Below are 21,649 nucleotides of genomic sequence, written 5' to 3'. Positions count from 1 at the left end.
ACATTTTACTGACATGAATAGAAAGTGGCAATGTAAAATAAACACACTATTTAGAAGCATTATTTTATATACTTAAATTCTAAAGGACTGTGTTTACAGCTTCCAGATCAATCATGACCTGTGGCGGGTGGGGAGGACGATTTCTGGAGTCTTCTTTTCTGCTCTGTGTAAGACTACTTTAAGCTTTTTATGAAGCCACAGTGAACTGGAGAGTTCTTTGGAAATGAAACACGTGAAGGAGCATGGTACGGGGACGTTCCAAACAAGCTCAAGAAATGAAAATATATAAACATTTTAGCCTGAATGTGTGAGCTAATAAATATGTTGAGTAAAGGGCAAAAAGTTTCACTCAGTTGCACTGAGCCTCATGTACATGCTAGCCCCATTTTCAGCAAATACAGAAATCTCAGCAAATACAGCCTGCTTTAAGCTCCACTGCACAGTGCAAGAATCCCCAAAACAAAGAGTATTGCCAGAGTAGGAGGGTGCCTTAAACAACAGACAAATTCTAGGATGGATCTGAGTCAGACTTTGTCTTAAATGAAGCAAATAAGACGTTGTCAAACAGTGCTGTACTACAGCCAATCTCATCTCACTAACCAGATATCATTGCCCATGAAAAGTAAGTTAGTACATGCGCTGGGGTAACATAATTTATTCTTGTGTCTGGAAAGGCCAAGGATACAGTGACTATAAAAGTAGTTTAAAGGTACATCCTTACTATGGTGACATACAATGCCTCAAAAAAAAAAAAAAAAAAAAAAAAAAAAAAAAAAAAAGCACCTGTAAGGCCTCTATCCCCATGCTAACACTGTTAACACTAACGTGGAGGACAGCAAATGGCCACCATACCAAGATCATTAATTACAAGCCAGGCTTTATATCAGCGCAAGGAACGTTTTCCATTCACTTTGTCTAAGCTTGTGCCTACTCATTCGTAAAGTAATGTTGCTACCCAGCTTTGTATTATCTAAAAATTTTTGATCCAACACTCCAGTGCTTTCTCAGCAGGAAGCTCTCAGAATCTGAATGTACAGGAACTTGAATCAGGCTGAATTTGGCAAATTACAATCAGTTTATAAACAATCTTTTTGAAGAACTGAGTAGATAAACCATTCCTACCGCAAAAGAATGGATATTTAGTTATCAACTCTTTCCTTTTCAGATATTATTAAATGCCAAAAGGCTTTGAGCTTTGCAAGCCTCCTACCTCTTTCAACCTGTTTCTCCCTACAGGATGGAGAATAGGTGTTAACTGTTTTCTGCAGATGAGCCCTTAAAATCCTGCTGAGAGCCCTAGGGACAGATGCCCAAATAATATTAATTTAAAAACACAAGCACTAACTGCTGAGATGAGAAGTGAGAAATAGCTACTTAAACATTAGTAATTTAAAACTGAAAATGAGGCATGGATGGGAGAGACAGATGCCTGAGAAAAATCTAGATAGGTAACGAAATGATCAAAACTGAGCATAGAAGATGTATATAATCAATAATCAAGATTAACATTACTTTTGAAGCTAAAAGAAAAGAAATTGGATAACATACAGGTAAATATAGGGATAGTACACATTCAAATTTAAAAACTGAGCATGTTTATTTGAATGATAATACAATATTAACATGAAAGGCAACCTCCTTTTGGAAGTAATGAAGTGCTTTATTCAGGAGAACTCAATTTGATAGACAAGTCTTTGTGCTCTTTAAAGTTTATAGCATCTAAACACTATAAATCAAACTGTGACATATAGGAGTATTCTATTCTGATTTGGGGAAAATTTTTGAAAAATTGCTGTAGAAAGCATAAAATTAGTGAATAAATGGTAAGTATAGATATTAACTGACAAGAAAATGAAAATGTTTCCTTGATTATGATCAGAACTAAAATAGATTTTATAGGCTTTCCTAAGGCATCTGAAAAACAGTTATTCAAATATATACAGATAAACAGATATCACAAAAACAACTATTAAAAACAGAAGATTATATCCTCAGTGACAATGGATTCATAAAAAGAAATGGGCAGTACCATCTCTCTTTTTCCTGCCTGCAATTTTTATATTGAAAGATTTTCTTCTTTAATTTCTATTTATCTCAAGCTTGATATAATCTTCCTTCTTTATTCCTATATTTTTCCTTCTGCTCATCTCTAAATTTATAAGATGGGGAATTCCCTGTCAAAGATGCAGCCACTGATTTTGACCTCTCTTATCAGGGTAGTTCCTGCTGGTAGACGCTGTCTATCACATAGAAAGACAATTTTATGAAGATGCCAAAGTCCCTATCTCCTGTGAGTGGCAACAGAATCTATAATTTCCCCGTGCGCTCCATTTAGTGGTTTCTTTCCTTACTCACTCATTCTTTCATCCCCACGATAAACGTATCCCTTGCAAGGCTGGCAGCATATCATCTGCCTGCATCAGAGTAAATTTCCATTCCAAAGGAAAACAGAAGTAGAAAAACCTGTTTGTGGTGTCCTACGATTAGGACACTCTGCTAGGAGGGAGCAAGATGTAGCTTCTTGTTCCCGCTCCTGAATGTTTTCACATTTTATGCTAGCTAGACACTGAATTAAAAATAGTGACACTAGAGGAATATAGGTTAGACCATAAATTTGATGTTTTCTAGCAATCTTCTAACCTGTAGGATGCTGAGACAAACTTTTGCTAGGCTCCTTTCATTCTAGCTTTATGCTACTTCAATATCTGTCCTCCCAGTGGGGGAGGAACATCCCACAATTAAATATTTTGGATGCTAACAGATGTAAGTTCGTCTTAACCTTCACACTAAGAAGAGACTCTAATCAGTAGGTTCCCAAAATGTACCGCGTGCAACTAAAATGCAAACTAGTTGAAAATGCCAGGGTACACCATATTGGATAACAGCTGCTAACCTTGGCCAGCTGAACGTCTGTCCTCAGATAAGCAGGGGAAGAGTTGCTCAGGAATCCAGTGCTCAGGGCTTGGCTGTTTTTAACTCGGCTGCTACGCTGTTTAATTGAACTCACACAGTAAGCAGAGCAGAAGCTTCAGCAGAGATACGTCTGCATTCTCAGTATTAGAATACACTCACAAAACAGTCATTTTCAGGATGCTCAGCAAAGGCACATAAATGAGTTCAGGCATTGACAGGAATGGGTAATTTTAAAGAGTGCTTTTGCCATATTTCTATAAGATGCGAGTAGAAACATCTAACTGGTAACTTTAAATTGTCTTGATCTTGCACTTGTGTTCTCATGTTTGTTACTGAAGTCCAATTAATATGTAAATAGTAGCAAGAAATGCATGAAGTCATTTTAAAATAAGTGATTCCACCAACTTCATATTGGAAGACAAGCTCCAAATTATACTGCATTTTCTACAGTGTGGAAAGCAAATGCAGAAAAAGGACTGGCTTTGCTTTTCTGCTATACTCAGTTATAAAGGAATATTAGTTTTCAGAAGCTGTTATAACGTACTGAGCCTTGTTGTTCCCTCCCAAGCAGGCTGTTATTCTCTGCTACTGTTGTACCTTGCATTTCGGATGGCTTTATTAATAATCAAACTGAGGCATGCACTGCATGCTCTCAGATAAGCAGACAGAAGAGTTATAAATCTTGCCATTCACATGTGGACAAGCAGCCAAGCCAGTGCCTATCTTTGTCTAACAGATTGAAAAATGCAGGTGTTGGGGCTTGTCTTATTTTTAACCCAGCATATGGACCCGAAATAGGCAGCAGCACCACTTCTCATAGACAAACAGCACATCCTAGAAAAAATGGCTGAATGTTCACTGCTACCTCAAAACAGAGACAGAGTACTTTAAAGGGGTAGGGAAAAGCCTATTTAATGCTGAGCTTGATTTAATGGTCTCATAGATGATTTCTTCTTCATTTACACTGCTAATAATATGGCAATATATTGTTGCCCTGTAACAAGAACAGTAGGGAATATGGCATCATGTAGCTACAGCTTGATCTGTAGCACATGAAATTTTATTAAGTGTATACAGGAGGTGAATACTGTGTATCTGTACACTTTTTCAAGTTTTTTCAGTCATGATAATCACTTCACAAAAGTTCATTAGACTCTAGTAGTGATTAACACCTTAAGAATTACAATGATGAAGTATGCTTAAGACAGGCCAGTACAAGCCAAATATGCAAGAGCAATTGTAAAACAATCTTTAACAGTATTCTTTTGCAGTGACAGCGAGGATAATGCAAGTCTCCTATTAAGCTTGATACACTAGAACTGCTTTCACTGAACCTCAAATTTGCTACGAATTTCATTACATTTCTCACTACCAAAAAATCATTTTTTGAGCAAGTGCTTTTAGCATAACCAATAGGGAAGATAGTGCAATAGTATGATACAGTAATAGCTTCTTTGGGAACGTAACCAGTGGAAAAAAATTTATTGCAATAGTTTATCACAATGGACTATTTATGTAGAGGCTACTCATACTAGTGTAGACAAAATATCATTATTTTTCAATCAACATAAAAATCTCAAGCAGTTTAAAAAGTTATACAGGAAAGAACTCCAAGAAATTTTGTTCTGCAAAGATCCACAAGAAAAATGTGAGCCTTTTCTACCAAAAGAGTTGAGCAAAAGTTGACATTTTTAGTCAACAAGCTAACTCAAAGTTTTATCCAATTTTCAAATCACTTTTCTCAAACAGAAAACTAGAAAAAAAATCAGCTTGCCACACATCTTAAAAAAAATTGCAAAACAACAACAAAAAAATCTGTCCATCTCTCATCAGCTACCTAGGTTGACAAATAATAGGATAATTGCTATTAAGAATTATTCAGCTTTCCATTTCCGTTCCACAAAAGGAGCATAGGTTTGGGGGTTTGGGGTTTTTTTCCCTAAATATTCCCCTTTGTGGACCACTGTGTGTCCTCTGCATAGTTATCTTCGTGTAAATATCTGGAGAAAAAAGAAAAAAAAGAAAAAGGCAGAAAGTACCAAAGTGCTTAGCTACACAAAATCGCTAGATGAATACACAAGGGCCAGAACAGGTTATTCGTAAATCTCTTCTCCTCTTACAGATGGAGAACTTTGGAACAGATGAGTCTCATAAAACTTGAGAGCTACTGTTACAAACTTAAAATAATCAACATTCAAGCAAGCTTCAGAAGCATCTGAGTACAACTACTAACAAGCACAGTAACAAATGTGGCTGATATTAAATCAAAGAATTTCTCCTTTATTTCTAGTATAGTCCCAAGTTTGTTTCAATGGAAAGGAATGCTATTTAATTACAGTAGCTACAGTGTAGCTACAATCTGTGCCCTTCAAAAAATTAAATTTTTCAATATATAACAGAAGGCCGCATTACCTCAGGTCTTACTCTGACAAATCAATTGAAATGAAGCTTACAGACTACTTTGAATTACTGAGTCTAAAATAAATTCTTTTCCAATATAATTGCAACTGTATTAACTATATACACAGCAGTAAAACTTCCATGGTTTGGCAGTATCGGGAATTTACCGGACTGTAATTTTCAAATATGATATCAGCAGAGGAAAAAAAAATTAAATAGTAATTCACTCTAATACAGCATTGTTGACATTAACGAAGTTATGCAAACAATGACATTAATCATAATTTCAGTTTTAACCATGATTTCCCTGTAGGAAGATGTAAGATGACTTATAGTATAAATGTTTCTAATGAAGATTTTTTTTATAATATCAAAACAATTTGATAAAGATCTCACTGTATACACAGACTAATCATTTTTAAAGCTTTAATTTTTAACTTTATAGCCACATTATTGTTATCATGTACCATTCTGCCCATATTTACCTACATCTGTGAAGATAAAGGTCTTTAAAAACACTTATTCAACATCAGTCACACTGTGACATGAACACCATTTTTTTATGATAGAGTATTATTTAAAATACAATAATGCAAATCTGTACCTTAAGTACGTAGAACATTCAAAAGGTGACTGAGAGCCTGAAAAGTATTTTACTTCTAAAAACAATTTATCCTTACCCTGTAATATTTCTTCCTATCATTTTACTTTAAAACATACGGATATGTTTTAATGATAGTAATAAATTTATATAAAGTTAAATAGGTATGAAATTGTTTTACTTCTCATTCCTCACCTCAAATCAGAACACTGCATGTAAGATAACCATGTTGTCCCAACATCTGATCATGATGTGACAAATAGAAGTCTGTTATTCTGATTATTTCTCATTCAGAAAACACTCACTCTCATTAAAAAAAAAAGAAAAACTGTTTAATTAAGCTCAAAGGATGGCAGAAGGGAGGAAACAGTATCTGAACAAGGTATCTATCCACAATAAAGAATTTTTTTTTCTAAAAAGTTTTTCCAGAGAGAATCAAGCAAGTCTATCAGGCATTTTACCATTAAAATGTACATCTGCTGCATCCAAAGTTTGTAACTGAACATTTAATAATCGGAGCCAAAGAGTATGTAGGTGGTCCTACACGTAAAGGGATAAAAGGTCAAAAGCATATTATTGGCAGTTCAATATCAACATTCCCAGTGAGGAAGCAATGTCTTTACAGAAATGTGACAGGACTGTGGTTCTCCAGCTGCAGGTGTAGCCCAAAGTAACTACAGAGGCTCGTCTGACAGCCCCAAAATACCACTGCCATGGCATGGATGATATCAGAAGGAAGGGGCATGGTAGGTGCTATGCTACAACGACTGATCGGGTTTGCCTCCTGAAGACATTTTAGCCCTAATCAAGTATATTACCAGCTGTACTGATTATTCTGTTTTAGATCTGATTTGCAATTGGAAAGCTGTGGAAAGAGGTGATTCAAAGAGCTGCATAAAAGGTTACCAACACTGAAGGGTGCTTCCCATAAATACAGAATAAAGTTACATCTTAGCCATTTATTTTGCTCTGGAGCAGAATTGAAAACAATTAATCACTTTCATGTAAGATATTAAAAGCAAATGAAAAATTTTCTTCTTTACAACCTTTTCCATATAAGAATATAATTTAATTTTTCATATTGCAATACACCTTGTGAATCTGGACAAGATCATATTTTTATTACTCCTTTTAGAAATGATATCAAAACCTTTTTGAATCTTGAAAAAGGATCACCTTATACACAAAACTACTTATTTGACTTTGAACTCCTTTTCATGTCGATAAGCCACTCTGGGAAATGATAGTATGCTTCAGCAGTATCCCCATAGCATGCTCAGTGCACGTTAGGTTTGGAGGAGGGAAGTAGGAGCTGGAATTTTTGCCGTTTATTTCCATTGCCACCGATTTCCTACGTGACCTTGGACAAGTAGAAATTTATCTGAATCATAAATGTCTCATCTAAACCAGATGTAACAAACACCTCACAACATTGCAGTAGAGATATAATTATTGGAAAATCAGTAATGTGTTTTGACAGGCTTGAAATGAGACATAACTTATGTTAAAGGTGTTAGTGGAATTAGTATATGAAGGCATTAGCATAGAACCCTACAATTTTTGCAGTATCAAATACAGAAGAATATTACATTTAACATCTAAATCATCTTTTGAGATATATTTTAGGATAGTTGCACAAAATGGGCAACTTTTCAAGACATTTCTCTTAAAGATTTGAATTATCCACAGACTTAAGACAAATAAAACTATATATTTTCTGAAGGTACAATATGAGAGCTAAACATCCAACTGATGCTATATTTATCCTGCTCATTTAATGTTAAAGTATATATCAGAAAAAAAAGCACCTTTTTTTCTTTTTTCTATCTTAAATGTGATGTGTATGGGGAAATAATAAGCCTGGATCTTACTCACACAAAAACTTTTTTATCCAATTCAGTTAGTGCAAAGGATATTTACAGGTGAGGGCATACCCACATCCAAATGATTATGAGCATCATTAAAATTATATTTTAAGTATAATTTAGATCTATTTTAATGTCTGCTGTAAGTCAGATGTGACAACCAATACTTGTGTCTGAATCTTACCTTTCATCATCATGCAGTTACCAAATACATCTTGAATGTCATAAATAAAACATTATTAAAAGATAACATTACTGGAATATGCAACATACATACAAAATGCTCCATCTGATGGCATCTTTGTTTATAAATACTGCTCATTTCAGTCAGAATGAGCAGAATGAGCTTCTGACAAAGCATGACTACAGGTGACAGGCAAAATGAGAACATCAATGAAATAAGAGCAATGTGTACAAAGCACTACCATAAGCTTTCTTCCCCATATTAAGGGTGCTCATTAGCTTTCTCTGATACACTAAGCAATTTGTTACATAATGCACTTGATAATTTCAGTGCAATTATCTTATTCACTTAATACTGGTCTCTTTTATCACTACTGTTAAGAGACTAAATGGAAGGTGACTGCAAAAGCAGCTTCATGAGGTTTTGCTAAAAGGTGCTTTTCATTATTTTCGCTATCAAAATGTTTGAAACTGTCTTACAACACACCTCGGCTTCCATCACCTGTCTAAAGAAGAGGTAGCCAACTCCAGGATGAGAAGAAGAAAACAAGGAAACAAAAAAGCCCACTTTTCAATATCGATGAGGAAAATATTTTTTCTCCAAAATGACTTCAAAATTCTATGCAAACTTAAATGCCTAGGTTTTACAGTAATTCTTTCACAGGGTCTAATGTAGAAGATTTACATCTGTTTATCTACAGGGTAGATACAGCGTAGTTCTTCAAACTTTCCTGTTAACGGGCCTTAAGATGCACATATCATAGACCATTTCATTTTAGTCTAGGAAGAGTCATAAAATATACCAGAACATTGACAAAAACTGAGTTCCCTAACCTCCCCATGTAGACCGTAGATGAAAACTAACAATATTGTATTAGGCTCACAGTGATTGCTATTCATCCATTTTCTCAAAGGCCAGTTTGTGTCTGGATCCATATTTCAGAAGTCATAAACTGTACACAGATGATGAAGGAGTCTAACCTGAAGCAGATTTCATCCACAATTTCTCGCTTGCTTTAGGAATAAATTCAGTCATTATACTTTCATTTTAGAAACAATCACACCAAAATCACTTTTTCCACAAGTATCATTACCCTAATTAAAAAAACAGTACACTTTGCTACAGGATTAGCATTCAACTACGTAGGAGTTATTTCCTGAAGACTAAGGGGCATAACTGGACGCTAGGAAAATCCACACTACTGCTGTCTCTAATGCATCACCTGCTTGGATTACACAGTCTTGTAGTCTCTCAGTGATTCCTTTTTCTGAGTCTTCATTCAGGGAGAAAAAAAAAAAGTGATGTACATAAATTGAGAAATAAGCATGAGGACACAAGTATTAAGTACTGCAGATAAAATTTCCAAGGAGCAAAAGATGGACCTGTAGCAAGATTCTCAGTTGCTACTGTGGATAAAGATGAAGCTAAACAAAACCAAAAAGACTTCCCATCTTCAAAAGCAGAGATATTAGGTGCATGTGCTCCTAGGCTGAGCAAATTTCTATTTAAAGTTTTAAAAATACATTTATTCAGAGTCACTGAGCTCACCAATTTCATAAGTTACACCAATAGTAAAGCATACTAAATTTTGTAATGTAACCTAAGATGACTTATGCAGCTGGGTGTGACATGCTAACATGACATGTCAGCTGAAGAAATGAAGTCATTGCTTGCCAAAAGAAATGAATGAAATGTACTATATCAACTCCATAAATAATAAGGAAGATAATTATACAATGTAAAGCTTCTTGGAAGATGTTGCTTGCTATATTTCCTTTTAAATATTACACAAAAGATGCACAGATTTTTGCAATAGATTTATAATATTTCTAAAGCCATACAATTAGTATGATAAATATTAACAAAAAGCACATCAATTTGTATGAAAGTTGAGTGGTTCATAAACTGATAATTTATGGCAGATTCATGTGGAAAACAGATTCTAGTGGGAAGTTGAAGTAAATAAGCAAAAATGTTTAATGATACACAAGAGGGTCTGTTTCAGTGTGATATATATCAGAGATACTATCAGCTTCTCCAGTGATAAAACCAGTTGTGTTTAATTTGCAGCCAGTAGAAATGTTATTTGGAGGAGCAGGGGAGGGCAAATTGTTGTACAGAAGCACAAGGTAGAAACATTTGATCTAAAGCACCCAAACACTGAATGTTTTGCACTCCTCTCTCATTTACAGTATATTTGATTTTCATTTCTTTTTTTTTAATAATTATCCAGTTATCTCCCCCATAAGAGGGATGGTGTTTATATTCTTGATGACCGGAATGCAAAGTAGATGCAGAAATGACACTTCCACAGAATATCCTTTCACTCTGTTCCCATTTATACCCCCAAAATCCGCACGAGCTGCATCCAGAGTTTGGGTCTAGCCTGATCATGAATTACAAATAGATATTTTGTTTTATTAAGAGTTTAAGTTCTAAGAAGTTATCAGCTAATATGATAATTATGCTCTAGAAAGTTGTTCACTAATTTGATAATTAAGTTCTGATTACTGGATTAGAAGCCTCTTGGGAAAAATGGAAATCGAGTTTTGGCAGGAAAGTATGTAACCATGCATCCTACTTTATATAAATCCCATTTATGAGATATATATTAACTGTGTGTGGTATATTTTAAACGTTGTCTAAAGCAATTCTTCCTTTTTATTTTTTCTTGTATATATTTTTCCAATACATGGCCAAGTTCTTCAAGGTAGATACCTCTTTATACCAGAATACTGTTTTGTCTAGTATGACCACAATATTAGCTTTACTATTTATTGACAACAATATACCTAAAAAAAATTATGATCTGTCTGAAATGCTGACTACTTTTTCCACAGTGAAGTTATAACAACAAAAGACTGGACAATAAAAACACTCCATGCTTTTCTTCATATATAAATACATCCTATATAATAAGAAAGCATTCCTCCAGCCTGTATTTCCCCCCCATGCTCAGATTTTTATTAGTTTTTTTTAAAACACCTTGAAGAGGGAGACATTTTTTCAAGAGGAAAAACAAGTTCCAGGGAACATAAATATTCTATAATCTGTTTTCTCAGTGGATCTGTATCTTATGACTGGGTTTGTTAGTGTCCAAAAAAAAAGAATAAATCTTCACTGAAGACCATTTTGCTGTAGGCATATAAATAGGCTAGTCACTGATTTTCACAAAAATTACCTTTGCAACCTCTGTTTTTAGGTATTCAAGTAAGCAAACATACTTAGCAAGGAGGTAGGATGTTGACTGAACCATTCTGATGTATTTCCATTAGGAAAACAGTCTTAATAACAGCAAAGCAGAAAAAAATAAAGGTTTAAAAAACACAATCTGGAAAATTGTGTACAAAAGTGTACAATGTGGAAGCTCTACTTTTATGCTACTATATAAATACCAACATCTTGAATGTTGCATGTAGTTTTAGTCCCCTCTTGTGTGTGTGTGGGGGGGGATCAAATTAGAGATTAAAACACCTGCATTTAGATACTCGTGGGGGGTGCCAGGTGTCCAAGCTCCCACTGTATTCAATGGATCTTGGAGAACAGCTGAGCTCACCTGAACACAACAATCTAAGACTCCATGTGTGTGTCCATACACAGGCATTGAGGCTATCCGAGAAGTCGGCAGCTACCCCTCCTGGCCTCTGGCTTTTGGTGCAGAACAGGGATGTCTCTTTCCCAGGTCTCCTGTCATACCTGCCAGCCCCACATAAGTGGCTCTGAAATCCTAGGAGGTCTCAAACTCCTTTAGACATTTATCCTTACGCAACTGAATGGTGAAGCTCACCCATCTCCTGTGCTAACTTCCATTGACAAAACGGGGGGTTCAGACACTTAGCACACGCGTATCTGAGCCCTGAACCAAATCGTCTTCATTTCAAAATGACATAATAGATCTGGAAAAGGTAAAGAGAAGGGCAACAAAGTATGTAATGAGTTCCGTATGAGGAGTGACTGAGAAAGGATGCTTCAGCCTGAAAAGAGACGTTAGGGTAAAAGAGAGGCCTGCAAAACCATTCATATTATGAAGATGGCGGGTAGAGTTTTCTTGTTCACTGTTTCTTCAAATACAAGAACCAGAGGGCCTTAACTGATGCTAGCCAAAAAGTATTCAGAGCTAACTTTCACTCTATGCTGAGCTATGACTTAGGGAAACCAAGGAGGAGAAGGTTTTAGTGTAGTAGGCAGTGGATAAAGATCTCAGCCTCCTAATGTGGCCTAAACCCTAAAAATGTTACAGAACAAGACAGGTGAAAGAAAAATAACCCCCATGCAGATGCCTTGCAATTAAGGCTGAGGATCTGGCAACGTGATGGGCCTATAGCTTCACTTTCTGCAGCCAGGGAATTATGCTGCTTTCTGATGATGTGAAGATGTGATCTGCATTAGGCAACTTTCTGTGATACAGGTTTACCCAATATGCAATTTGTATGCTGAGAGAGAACATCTTTGAAACTGCTATCTGAATTCTCTCCATTTCATGTTTATGGCAGTGAGATGCATTTGCTTATCACAAGTAGCTTATCTAAAAAACTTAAGATTTCTCAAGCACAGCTGAGAGATAAAACTCCCAATAAATTTTCCTTCTGTGACATATGAATTGAAATATGCTATTAAAATTTATCAAACAATAGAAAGGTCAGAGACAATTAAATTTAAGGCTTTAGTGATGTCAAAATACAGCTACATTTTTACCAGTTTCTAGACCCATGTCGTATTTCTTCTATACCCAGAGTAATGTTATTCTTCATTTTTCACAATGACCTTCATTTTTTCCTTTACTTTAAACCGTTATACTAATGAAAATTTTGCTCTTTTGTGGCATTATGTATCATTTTTAATTATGGAAAAATATAAATCATTTTTATATTTAAACAAAGCAACAGATTCTATTAGATTATGTTATTAGATTTCAGTTTAGGCACAGCAAGTGATCAAAGCCTCATTCTTAAACCAATTTTATGGTTTTATTTTTGGCTAGTACTTAAGACCAAAAAAACCCTAACTTTTTGAATACATAAATCCTGCAGAAACAGTTGGTAATTTGACAGTGTCATCATTCAGAAATTGCACTGACCTCAGAAAATAACCTTGCTACATCCAAACTTTGTGTGGCAAAGAGTAGCTTAAATTTAATGTAGATACTAATTATGAATATTCTTAATTTAAAAATGCTCATTTAGCTTTTTATAGACTTTAGAGATCCAGATGTGCCACAAGTTAAGCCCCAGTGTTTCCTCTATGAGGACGGTGAGACACAAAGTTAGTTATATTATGCTGCTTTCAAGGATCATTTTTTCCATGTTACTTGGAGTTCATCAGTCCAACACTTTAAGATTATCTGGCATCTCAGTTACTGCTTTGATGCTAAGTTGCAAAAGAGGAATTTCTGGGAGACATACAGCAAGATCTGGTTGCCTACAAATAGGCATCCACTTCTATTTGAGACAGCCTAGGGTGACTCGGGGGTAGCCCTTACAGGCTGGCAGATGTGGTAAGGGACTCACTGAAGATGTGAGCCATGGCTGGAGGCAAGATGCCTTGTAGCATTTACTTTATGGCACCTGAATCCCACTCACCAAGTTAGATTCATTTCAGCTACTCTTAGCTGTCTGTAAGGTAGATGTCCTTTCTGAGCTGCTTATTGTAAACAGCCTTGAAAGCCTTCCTTAGGATGAGATGAATTGTATCCTGAAAGTACTGTCTAAAAGAAGTCAGAAGAATAGCACTGATTATTTTTCCCCACTGTTCCACGTTGGCCATAATAATCCAACACTCCTAGATTATAAAGTATAAATTTCTACTATATAGCCAGAGATTCACATATTAGTGGGGGCAGGGGGGGAATCAGGTTACAATCAGTCAAATTTAAAAGAAAATTGAATTCTTCAAATACATTGCACAGTGTAAGATGGTTAACCATAAAATTATAAATTAAAATAAAATTATAAAATAATAAAAATATATAAATTAAAAATTATAAAATACTAATTACTTTTGGAAAGACTTCAACTAGCTTTAGTGGGGAAGAGGGAGAAAACCATTTCTTAAGAAAATTTAAAAATACAGTTAACTTGCATAATCCTTACTCATTTCCTGCAGAGGAACCTTATTAACTTTTCCCTGCAGAACAATTAAAATGTTATTTCAGCAGCCATTTGGAAGATGATGCACAAAATATTAATGTATACAAAGTGCTATTACTTGGTTTGGGTACATCAACTTGCATCCACTTCAAAAAAGAGAGTAAATGTTGTCTGAATTTGCCACCCTTCACAAGAAGGAAGCAAGATATTAATGGCTGATGGTGACTGCTCAAAGAACTAGCAAAAACTTAAGCTACATAGAAGTGTTTACCTTGTGATACAGCTTAACAGAATTTACTTGCTAAACTAGAATTCCAGTTTCCTTAAGCCAGTATATATCTATTAATACAAATAAAATTAAATTGATTAAAGTAATTTTCTAGTCTGCTGGAGAAACATTGAAAGGACCTGTAGAGACAGAACTCACCTACTAAAGAAAGAAAATCACATTGATGGTACAGAATACATTTCTATTATGTATGCAGAATTAATTCTACTGGAAGACTGTAGAAGACTGTATGCCAGTTCCCACTCTACTCAAAAAGAAGTACATGTTCTGACCGATTCAAGGATAGGTAGGCTGAAGAGCTCTTGGCAAAGGTCCTTTTTTTCCTCTGCTCGTAGAGGGGTCTAGACAACACTGATTAAACCTCATCCTTCAGGCCTCTCGCAAGTTCTACTGGGAGCATATGTATCTTCATGTGAGTATGGAAGATGTATGCACAAGAGCAATTAATGGAATATGAAGGTCTTACAGGACAAATTATTTGACACAATACATTTGTCTATTCATAATTCATTTCATATTTACCTTCCAGTGTGTTTATTTCTTATTCTTTAAGAGTTACCCTTTGTTACTGAGCTGCTTTTTAACAAAGATATAAGCATTTGCCCCAAATAACAGAATACCATTTTATTTCTTATTGTGGCTTAATTATTTTATGTTAAAACTTAACTGTATTTTAAAACAGACAATATATCTGTTTTATGCTATGAAGGTCCTTCCTTATGACTTTTCCCCTACTAATCAAAAATGAAAGACTTTATGTAGTGATTTTCCCCTAAGTGGTATGCTGTAAAACACACTCACAAATTACACCTTTTGCATACCCAGTTAGTGGCAGGGTTTTCTTTAGAACTGTCATAGGTAGAAGCAAATCACTGTACTACAAAGGTATCAGGATTAAGTTGTCATGGATATATAGTTAATGATATCATTTAAAAAAGATTTAAATAGCATATTTCTTCAATTATGAAACTTTAATTATTAGTGACCACTTCTGACAAAAGCAGCTTTTCTAGAATTTCTTATTGGTTTATATAAACCATTACCATTAGTGTCTTTATAATGAAATTCAAATTTGCAATGAGTCAGACCTGTGCAAAGGCCTGTTCAGAAAGAACAGTGACAAGTTAGTTGAAATACTGTTCATGCCATGGAATGAAGTGTGACATTTTATGTGTTAAGTCTGGCAACAAGTTTACTGGAAAAGAAAGCAAGACTCATTTGTTCTGTTTTCTGGAAGTTGGCAATATGGATAGGAAAATTAGACTTTTACATTTTCTGTATTTTTTTAATATTTCTTAATTTATTGTGTATTTAAGCTGTTTACTAAATATACCTGGCACCTTAGATATTCATTTATTTGCAGTTTTTTCTTCACTAAAATCTACATACATAGATACTTCTGAAAAGCTTCTGTGACATTTAAGATATTTTTAAAACTATTTTTGCTTCAGTTGAAGCCTAACCTCCAACACACATCTTTCATTTTGCCAGTGTAGTTATTTACCTAAAGTATGAAAGAAAATAGAAGCATGTCTAAAAGACTAGGCAGCCATCTCAAAAGCCTTCAGTGACTTCAAATTGCTTCCATCATGTAAACCAACATAAGAAAATCATTTTAAATTGGAGCAGTGGGGCCGGGACACAGTGCCCATGTTTGTTTGCTTATTAATAAAATAATATCCTTAGACAAAAACTTTTTCCATCCACTTTCCAGGAAGATTTTAATCTTTGACCCAGATTTCTCCAAATCCTGTTAGTAGGGTTTTTTGTTTTTTGTTTTTTGTTTTTTTGGTGCTGCTCTTTTTTTCCACATCATAATTCAGAGCTCTGAAAGTACAGATTTCACATTAATAATGGGTAATGTTAAGGATAAGCCTTCAGCATCTGAATTTTTACATCTTAGATTAAAAGGTCATTGTCAAAATTTGCGAGGACTTAAGTCAGAGCCTGTCTTCCTTCAGCTCCATGATAAAACTTTTCATTAGACGTGGGACAATATATGTGCATTGCTACTCTACTCTGCCTACAGATCTATTCTTTCAAACCAGCAGGTTAAAGGAGTGCAATAATAACACTAGACATAGGGAGCCTGTATTGCTCATGCAAGAAAACAGATGTTCAGGCAGAATACTGCAGTAATAATGTAGAAATGTGTATCTGAAACACTGATCCAAAATAAACAAGGACTATGGACTTATCAGCTGATCACCAGCAAAAAGTAAGAGCTCTGTTCCCATTCTCACTTCAGCAACCTGTTTCTGGATCCTTTGGAAACAAGATAACTTGATAGTTTTAAACTGTCATTTAAATGAATACATTCTATACATATTTGAACTCAGTTCTCCATTCTGAATGGTTAGGCTCCGATATCTTACAGTCCAAACTAGAAAACTCTGGTTGACAGTGCATTACATGGCTCTAGTGAATGACAAGGAACTCCAATGGGAAAGGACTGGCTGCAGGACAGATTCACCTTACTGATGCTATTGCAGGAAATCACTGTTGCTAGAGTTAAAGAATCCTTTAAATATCAGTCTTATTCAGCTGTCGTTCAATTACATACACAGAAATTACGAGGAGTGTTTTAGACTTCAGGTGATATTTTAATATATATTAATTTTATCTTTGCAATCTATGGATTTGACATCAGCAAGACATTTTTTAATTTATGCAAATTATGCTGAATTTTTGATTTTGAAAAGTGTTTTTATAAGATTGTTTCAAACTCTCGGAAGTTTCCACTTTTTAAACTGAAATTTTAAAATATGACTTTTTGAATTATTCTAAAACTTGGAACTTTTGCATCCTTAGATTAAACTAGGTTCTTTTCCACTGTTCAGTACTGCCAATGGAAAATCCACCTTTTTTCCAGATTTTCAAACTGTAAAGCCAAGCACTCAGGAGATTAAAAATGTCACAGCTGAACATGCTTGTTCAGTCATAGTTCTCTTCTCCATCACACTGATGACTGCTGCAAAGGATCTTTGAATGGCACTGTTTGGAAATCCATGTATTTGTCATTAAATTTAGCTTTGGGGATTTAATTGCAATCCCCTGCTTCAAGGCAATAATTGCACCTTATAGATACCTTTCTTGGTATCTGTACAAGTAAGTAGTATCCAGATATGTTCAATAGATTTACAGATGAAAATATTGCTGTACATGGCCTCTATCCTTAGTTGTGTAATTTTTAAAATAATCTTTATTATTTAAACTATTATGTTTTGCAATATTATTGAGAAATATACTGCTCTAATAAATATGATGAATTGAGAAATTAAAATGTTTGATAGTCTGAGTACTGGTAAAACAAAAAAATTGAGGGATACATACAGCTGGCAAAAAGTATCATTTATGATCTGCTTTCCTCCCTCATTTCCAGCTTACTTATTCTCTGGCATTTCATTTGCTCTCGTGGTTTATTGTCTTCTCTGTTCCCCATATCTTGATGGTCCTTCCATTCAGTAAATGGGCAACATCCATCAGTATCTTTGTCAGTGTATCTTAATTTTTTTTTAAATTGTTCATTTGTTCCCTAAAAACTGGGGGAAAAAATGTGTTCAAGCTTTTTGGAAGTGAGCTGTTTCCTTTGATACTGCTGATCAATTACTTTATAGTTTTGCAACATTAAATGACTGTCAGGTATTGTATAGAAATTTAGAAGCAACTAGAAGACAACAGAGCCAGAATTTGTCAAAATTTGGATCACCTGATCAACTTTCTGAGTTTACTACTTATACTGTCCTGCAAACAGGCTGAAAGAATGAAAGTCTCTTTACCCACAGGTCAAATCAATTCCTGTTCAGCCAAATGTACAATTTTAATTATAACAGAGATGGGGGTGAGGGGAAGATTCTGTGGAAACAAGAGATGCAATAACATGCTGTGACCATCACTTTTGCCTTCATTCAGTAACTGGGGGGCGTTGGTGGCCACACAGTGATATACACACTGTTGCCCTGACCTTTCCACTACTCTCTCCCTGCCTTCCCCTGTGACTCCTATGTTGTCCTCAGCAGTCGCATCCCCTGGTAGTGAGGAAACATTACATTCTGCTCCATAAGCATTGTTTTCTTGCAACATTAAGCTATAGAGATGGCTTTTTTTTTTAAGTCAGAAGTTGTTACTGCCACAAATTTTGAGGAGAATGAGTTAAAGCACACCACATGTATGCTACTAGAAAGGTGCATTTGACAAAGCATTTCACAAACACACATTTAGAAATTAATTCAATTTGACTGGGACATAAGCCTCTCACAGACAAAAAGGCCGTTAACAAAGGGTAGTAAAAGGCAAATGGAATACCTGTCCTGAGAATCCGTGCTAGGATCAACTCTACTAATTACTTGAGATCAAGGGTAAAAGCACATTAATTACATTAACACAGTACCTGAACTTGAAGATGTTGCAACTTGTATAGAAAGCATAGGAATAACAAGCTGTCAACAAAACAGATTACATTAAAAGAAAACAAAAAGAACTGTGTGTGTGTGGTGGAAGAAATAAGTCAAAGTATTATTGGCAAGGATACTTCATTTAAAGAATCAAAAAATAACAAAGAAAAGTATTTACAAAAAACCTAAGTGTGATGGTTTACAAATCTGCAATACAATATGTTTGAGCTGAAGCATTATATCATAGCCCACAGGAGTTAGAGCAGTGAGAAGAATCTATCTGAAAAGAGTGTGCAGAACTGAATACTTAAGGGGAGATCAGAGGGCTGGAAGGGGAAAAATGAACCCAGAAAAACTTGATGAAGAGCATCAAAATAACAGACATCTAGGAAAGTCAAGAAGGTCTGCAAAAATAACTATGCCTCAAATATAGTCTGGTATTTTCAAAAATTCTCAGAGCACACTTTTTCCACTCAAGTGTGTGGGAGTTTTCACTCAGCTTTGGATGAAGGTAGAAATAGCAAACAACCATGAGTTAAAAAAAAAAAAAAAAAAAGGCCTTGCTCAACAGTTGTCTAATACAAAGGAGCAAAAAGGCCACATACTTCAACTCAGAGCCACACACAGAAGGATTCTTTTTTCCCCAAGCACATACATACACCTTCATTCCTCTATACCTCACTCCCAGCTATCACACTTCCAAATCCTAACCCCTTATTTGTCAGTGAAATTAAGATGCTTGCAGACTCTTATCATTAAATACACCCGACTGCTTACTTCAAAAGGACAGTTACCACCTGCCAATTGAATCTGTGCTAACTGCCTACCTCTATCCCTGCAGTAAATCCCTGCCCCTCTCTCGCAGGACTCCCACCTCAAAACATCTGCTCCATTTTGTCTGCAACCCAAGCTTTCCGCCTCTCCACCCTGCACTTGAAGAGTCCAGCAGCATGTCATCTATGGACAGAACTGATAGTTGCAAGCTGTCCCTTAGTTCCAGACCAATCTGCATCAGAGGATGCATGAGAATAAACAGCATCTCTACTTGTGGCCTCGCACATGTTTGGCAACCTGCTATCTTGGACCTAGGTAGGAACAGTGCAGCCAGACCATCTATAGCCCATATGTTGCACAGGCTGTTCAACAATGCCATCGACAATGTCATGTCATTTAGGAATAAATTATCACAAGCAGGAATGAAAAATAATATCAATTTGGCAAGCAAGGTTTCTCAGCCTTAAGGAGCCCAACATAAACAAAAGCACAGTCACTAATGAAATCACGGGAGAAAAACTGAAATAGACAATTCAGATGGGACTAAGTAGTCATCTTTTCCACTGTAGCTCACAAGAACAGTTGATTATACAGTGTTTATACAAGCGTAGTTATACCTTGGCATTCCAAGGACTTTTGGTGAAGCTTTCATATATTTAATATTTAGTTTCTGCTTAAGCTCCCTAAAGCATGTACCAATCAACAAGCAGTGAAGAATCTGAGTTATTGCTAAGAAGAGTAAAATACATACTGTGACAACAGAGTACATCCCAAGAAGCAAAGATTTACCCCCTCTCCCAGATTTGCTTGTATTTTATGAAAGGGAGACAAATACTTGTTGCAGTCACTAGTAAAGTAGTTTTTAGAAATGCTACAAGTTCAGGTCCTAGGTTTGCAAAGCAGTTGGCATCTCCTGCTTTCTCTCTCTTATATGGTAGGGCGATCATTAATTTGGAGTTCTCAGTTTTGTGCTGTTCTCCTAACAATCAGAACTTTATTTTATTATTTCATAAAATAAAAATCCAGAAGTGTAATTCTATATTGACTTGGGATGGAAGCTTTTAATGAAAAGAAAAAAAAAAGAGCAAATATTGGCATTCCATTGTCTAAAAATAAAAATAAATTTTAAAAAAGACAGTCATAGAAATCAACTTTGCTATTACATTCTGTGGATGCTTTGAATTTCTCTCTTGTGATTATCTGTGATTATTGACCTTCCTCTTCTGTTTATTTCCTTATAAAGACTCACCTTATCTGAAAAGTGCAGAAATTTTATCACACAAAACAATCATTGCTATAAATGCTGAGACACACCTGTGGCACCATAACTAGGCTCACAAAATAGCTTCCAATCAATGTTTAGGGCCAAAGGAGGCTATAAAAATTAATAAGAAGGTGATAACAGGTACGAAAAAAACACCACTTACAAATGCTCCCTCAATCAAATGCTCAAGCCCCAGACCAGATTTCATCTCCCAAAGCAAAGAAATAAAATAGCCTGACTAGCTGGGCTTGCAGTGACTGTGAAACACACAAAATAACAGCACTAATACTGGCTCTTTACAAAAAGAGCAATTGACAGTGTGGTAGAAATCACTGTGGTAGAAGAGGTGTGGGAGAACGTGTTACCAAACTAAGGAGTACAGAAATGCCAAAGGAGGTTATATGAAAGGGCACATACTCTATGAAGCCTTAGAATCCTGTTATTGTGTACAGAACCACCGGCATGTACTCTTCTAGTCACTTAAGTGACTCATCTCTATGTTAAAAAATTACATCATTGATAAAAGCTTGCATATTTCACAGCTTTCCAGCTTGCGTATTCCACAGCTTTCCAGCTATCTCAGCTATTCCACTTCTTTCCTCATTACGTTTTATTCTAGGTTTATTTTCAGTTATTCTATCCATAATATCTGCTTGAATAATCATCTCTTAAGTTCCACTAAAGTACAGAAGTATTTCTTCTATATACAGGTATTATAATTTTTTTGTGCAACTCTTATTTGGAGCAAGGGAAAATTTACCAAGAGAAAAAATGTGAATTTCTTCAGTAATCACTTCCACATCATCACAAAAAGCTCAGCCTTTTCTCCTCTAGGAAGATAAATTGGCTAATGCCTTTGCAAACAACAGTTGTGTACAA

The 21,649-nt window shown here is 35.4% G+C and overlaps 1 protein-coding gene across 1 annotated transcript in view; it reads right to left on the bottom strand.

Moving 5' to 3' along the window:
- The window catches only part of GRIK2 (glutamate ionotropic receptor kainate type subunit 2), a 438,669-nt gene that overhangs the window by 300,041 nt on the left and 116,979 nt on the right, over positions 1 to 21,649 (bottom strand). The gene's annotated exons all lie outside the window — the stretch shown is intronic.

Source organism: Dromaius novaehollandiae, chromosome 3, assembly GCF_036370855.1.
Source record: "Dromaius novaehollandiae isolate bDroNov1 chromosome 3, bDroNov1.hap1, whole genome shotgun sequence".
Classification (NCBI taxonomy): Eukaryota; Metazoa; Chordata; class Aves; order Casuariiformes; family Dromaiidae; genus Dromaius; species Dromaius novaehollandiae.
The sequence above is the reverse complement of the archived record's forward strand: the minus strand, read 5'-3'. Positions and strand labels throughout refer to the sequence as shown.